Raw genomic sequence first — 5,258 nt, 5'->3', positions numbered from 1 at the left:
ATTTTGCATGATTCTGACATCACATCTATTGGGATCCCCAGCACCACAAAAGTTGGTGATCTCTACATACTTCAGCCAAGCAGGTGAACCCTATTGAGCAATGTAGCCAAAAGTATGTGAGCACCACAACCAATAGTGTAAGTTCCCCAGATGTTGTGACGACAGCAACAAATGGAGGGAAATGATGGGATTTGGAGGGAAGGAAGTACCTTTAAGTAGCACCACAAATGAGAAATTCAGCATTCTTCATCGCATGGGTTATTTATTGTTTTTGTTTGTTCATTTATGTTTTCAGCCACACCCAGTGATGGTCAGGGGTTACTCCTAAACTATGCACTCAGATTTCTGGCTATGCACTCAGAAATCAGTCCTGGCTTGGGACACTGGGGGAAAGATGATGGTGGATCTCCATCTCCCTTGGGTCAGTCAGAGCTGGTGGGAATAAATTCCAGGCAAGGTTGCACCTATCATGATAGGTTTGGCCAGGTACTGTGAGCACAAAAAATGTCTCAAAATCTTTGAATGACAAATGACAGAAGGGAACTGTAAAGTTTTAATTTAAATATTAAAATAATAAATTAACACCTCTGAAAACATTTTCACTTAATTCACTACTTAATTTCCAGAAAATGTACCACTAGAATAGTATTCATTCAGTTATTCTACACAGTGGAGTTTTCACTTGATCCTTTGAGGAAAAGGAGATTCTTTTATGTGTCTTTCTCACAAAAGAAAAAAAATTGATTTAACATTACAGGTTTTTCAGGGAATAATTTAGGTATCATAGATATGCATGATAGGATCATTTTCAGACACTATGCTTTATATGTCTCTGAAATCAAAGAAATAGAGCTTTGTCTGGTTTTGGAAATAATGTTTTTTTCCCAAACAGCTGTTCATTTGTATCAACAATTTTCTCTGTCTCAGGAAAGGCAGCATTTCTTTTATATATATAATCTTATCACCCTTTTCTTCATATTAACAGTTTGTGTCAGTTGTGATACTGTGTCTTTTATCTTTTTGCACTAAGGTTTAGATGAATAGTTTTCAACCTTTAAACACTTATGCACTGGTGGCTGAGAACCAAACTGACCTCAGGGACTCCCAGAAGAGAAGACACCATTTGTCTTACTCTATTTCAGGTTAGACCAATATTTTGCATCTTGGTGAGGCTTACTGACTGCACTTCCTTTCAGTTCATCTGCTCCCAATTCAGACAAAGCCATTTAATGCCAGCTGCAGTTGAATATCTTTGTCCCTGTCTTTGGCAAAGTCATAACTCTTTGATTTTGGAGTCCTCAATTAACACTCCAAGAGTGACACTTCATGAGGCAATGGTGAAGGTAAGGGAGAAATCAATATATTCTATGTATAAACTAAGACAACATTGTAAAATAGGTGGAACAAGAACTGTGAAAATCCATAAATTCAGACTCAGAAAAGATAAATGTCATAAAATTCCCCTGACTTGTAGTAGTCTTGTCATTGAAGCCTTTTCTGCTTACCATTTAGCATCCTCATAGAGAAGGGTAGTTAAGAGTGTGAGTTCTTTGCTGGAGTTCCAGTCTACCATTTCTGGAATTTGTGATTTGGGACCAGCTATAGAATGTGTATCTAAACATCTTCATCTGTTAAATGATGGCAGCTGTACTTTCTATCTCACATGATTTTAAAAAGGCTAACTTAGACATTAGAAAATGTTTAGATTAGTACAGGTGCATATTAAATGTTCTGCAAGCATTAGTGACATATAACTGAAATGCAAGAACAGGGAACAATGTGAGGATATCAGAATTCATATTATGAGTCATATCAGAAGAGCAACCCCAGGACTGGTAGAGTGGTACATCAACCTACACTTTTAGCAAACTTAAAATAAAATATTGTTTTTGTTCTCATGCCAATTCAAAACTCCTGTACTTAGTAAAATTACGTAAGACAAAAAAAAAGTGTAAAAATATATAAAATGTCTTCCTCTAGGGAAGGACCGATTCCATTTTCCCTACTTGCAATCCTTATTAACCCAAGGCATTTTCACAAATTCTGGAACATAAAGCATGTATACAAATAAAACATGTACTGAAAACATATCTGATTTGTCCTCTCAATCCTATGTTCCCACTTGAACATGAATTTCTCTCTTTCCACTTCTGGAGAGAAAATTTTCAAGGAAATGTCATTCAATTAAAAACTATTTTGCTTCACTAAAAATGTAGTGATAGTATATCATAACTAAATCTAGATTAGAACAAACATTTAAAATTGTTTATGCCGGGGCAGTGAGGCCTGGGGTGTGGTGGTCGTGTGTGCTTCTGTCGCGTGGTGTGGAAGACTCGTCCGCCTGTGTATGCGTGGCAGCAAGTCTGAGTGTGCTTGTGGGCGTGCAAGGCGAGTGCGTGCAACAGCCACTGAGCCCCTCCTCGCCTACCCCTTGATCTTATTTGATCAGGTCGAACCCCAGCCCCGCAGGGCCCACCAGAGATGAGAAACCATCCTCCTGCGAAGCCCCGCCACTTCCGCGTGGGCTCTGTGCAGCGAGACCTTCAAGGGCGGCGGCATCACCAAGACCTGTTGGTCCCGGAGTCGGTCCCACGGGTTCCGCTATTGGACATGATGAATTGATCAGATAGACGAGGCCTGAGGTTCGCCCCGGGCTGCTGATTATCAAGGCAATTCTGATCTGAAAAATAAATGAATGAATAAATAAATAAATAAATAAATAAATAAATAAATAAATAAATAAAACAAAATTGTTTACGCCATGCAACACTTTCGTTTTTGTTGAATACAGTCATCTCCATAAGAGCACACCAATTTAGATGTCAATGTGTAGGTGAAGTCATATCAGAATGAAATAAAATAAATGAAATAATAGAAATTGTCAACTAGCAACAAGAGCTTACTAAATTTCTGACAATGACTTCACTGGAGATATAATAATTTTCACGAATTTGCTTGTTTCTGTACTCTTTCTTTTTTCCCTTTTTCTTCTCTCTCTTTTTTATTTAAATTTCCTTCCCACTTAACTACAAACAAATGCATTCTACTCAACTATGTCACTATGTGATACATGATCTTTAAATAAAGTAAATTAAATTTTAAAAAAAGAAGCCAAACTCTAGAAAACCTAGATTCAGTCTCATCTCTGTTCTTGTTATCTCTGACTACTGCTTGACTATGCTGCAGTCCAAAATAGTCCTAGAAAGTCTTTGCAATTTCTTTTTCTTCTTTCTTTCTTTCTTTCTTTCTTTCTTTCTTTCTTTCTTTCTTTCTTTCTTTCTTTCTTTCTTTCTTTCTTTCTTTCTTTCTTTCTTTCTTTCTTTCTTTCTTTCTTTCTTTCTTTCTTTCTTTCTTTCTTTCTTTCTTTCTTTCTTTCTTTCTTTCTTTCTTTCTTTCTTTCTTTTCTTTTCTTTTTTTGTTTTTTTTGGCCACACCCAGTGACGCTCAGGGGTTACTTCTGGCTATGTGCTCAGAAATAGCTCCTGGCTTGAGGGACCATATGAGAGGCCAGGGGATTGAACCGCGGTCCATTCTAGATCCTAGGCTAGCACGTGCAAGGCAGACAGACACCTTAAGGCTCATGCCACTGGTCCAGCCCCACAATTTTTATGAAGAAAGACTTCATAAACTCCATTCCCTGATCTGCACAGCCACCAAGATCTCTAGAAACAGGTCTGATTTTACCATCCAAGATAAAGTAGAAGTCTTCCACATACCACGAAAGCAGCAAGAGGAGAATAAATGATCTATTTTTTTTGACGTCTTTATTTTGGTGTGGAGATTACGGTTGATGTCTCCAATATTATTTTATTTTATTTTGTTTTGTCTTTTTCTTTCTTTTTGCACTTGAGTATGATTTGATTTCAGAACCGAGATTATTGTGTGGTGCCTGTTTTTATTGTTGTGGTGCTTATCGGTTATTTAATTCGATATTTTTGTGTGTGTGTGTGTGTGTGTGTATTGTTGTGGTATTTTAATTACTTTTTTCACATCCTCTCTCAAACTGAGGTTGGAAGCCTCTAGACAGGACTCTGCCTATTTTCAGTATATTTGATTTTTGATTGAGAAGAGGACATATTAGGTGATGGGTATTCCCCTGATTTAATGTGAATATGTACCCAAAATACTACAGTGAAAGATATGTAAGCCATTATGGAAAAAAAAGAAAATTGTGTTTTTAATCAGAAACTTTCTTTGACTTACATGTATTATTATTATATTAATTATATTATATGTTATGTTATGTCACTATATTATGTTATATTAGTTTACCTTATTATGTTAATCAATTTTGTCCTTTAAATGAATTCTTACTTAAAAAAAAAAAACAACTTTAGTTTGCCCTGAAGAAAAGAAAAAAATAAATAAAAGATAAAATAAGGCCTCCCAATTCTTACCACAGGCTGTGTTCTTTACACTGGCTGTATAGAAAGAGGAGGTACAGTAAAGGCACCCCATATACACCTCAACACAGGCCCCTTGCCGGGTATGTATTGTGAATTGGGGGACAAAAAAAAAAATTCAAAAGGCATATTTGCTGTTTTATGCTTATGAAATAGTTGGGTGGGTGTTAAATCCAGTGCACCACGTTGGTCTGTGATTTTGGATGGTGCAGTGCTGAAGTTAAAAAGGGTAAATGTGGAGTAATGATAGTTTGGGGTGAGAGAGTTAAAGAGTAAAAATGAGTTTTGTAGGGGAGTGATACAGAGCGGAATACAAAATAGATATTCTGCATACATAAAAAACATATCTTAAGGATATGGAGTACTATGAATATATATTGTGCGTGTGGGGGCACTAGCCCCCGCGTGCTTTGGAACACATAGACTGGTATGAAATTACCAGTGACTGCTGAGTACAGCCACCATGTGTTTTTTTGTTTAAAATCCTATTATGCTTTTTAACTGGGTTGGGTTTAGCAGCTAAACTAAGAACCTGGAAGGTTTTATCCAAGAGGAGTAACCAAGTGGTAAACATTTCAGAAATAAGTATATCTCCAATTAAATAAAAGGAGTCAGGAGAGAGGGAGAGAATACATTTGTAATTATAGAGCGAGCACTTGTCCTAATACACATTAGGTAAGAGAGTATTCAGGAGAACAGCTCTGTGGCTTAATTTGGAGAGTTGTCTTCTTAAGCACATATGTGCACTATAAATCCATATTTTACTCGCACCCACTCCCATTTCTTTATGTCAGCATCTGATCAGCCGGCTCCAAATGTTCTAGCTTTCATGGCAAATAATTTTTGATTTGGAAG

At 36.8% G+C, this 5,258-nt stretch overlaps 2 non-coding genes across 2 annotated transcripts; both read left to right on the top strand.

Annotated features, from left to right (window-relative positions):
* The first annotated feature begins 2,265 nt into the window (after positions 1-2,265).
* On the top strand, positions 2,266-2,684 carry LOC126014882 (small Cajal body-specific RNA 2). Its single transcript, XR_007497842.1, has one exon. It is a non-coding gene; the product is annotated as a small Cajal body-specific RNA 2 (non-coding RNA).
* A 1,696-nt stretch (positions 2,685-4,380) lies between these two features.
* Positions 4,381-4,513, top strand: LOC126014732 (small nucleolar RNA SNORA51). Its single transcript, XR_007497731.1, has one exon. It is a non-coding gene; the product is annotated as a small nucleolar RNA SNORA51 (small nucleolar RNA).
* The last annotated feature ends 745 nt before the right edge of the window (positions 4,514-5,258 follow it).

The sequence above is a fragment of the Suncus etruscus genome, chromosome 7 (genome assembly GCF_024139225.1).
Source record: "Suncus etruscus isolate mSunEtr1 chromosome 7, mSunEtr1.pri.cur, whole genome shotgun sequence".
In the NCBI taxonomy this organism is placed as follows: Eukaryota; Metazoa; Chordata; class Mammalia; order Eulipotyphla; family Soricidae; genus Suncus; species Suncus etruscus.
The sequence above is the reverse complement of the archived record's forward strand: the minus strand, read 5'-3'. Positions and strand labels throughout refer to the sequence as shown.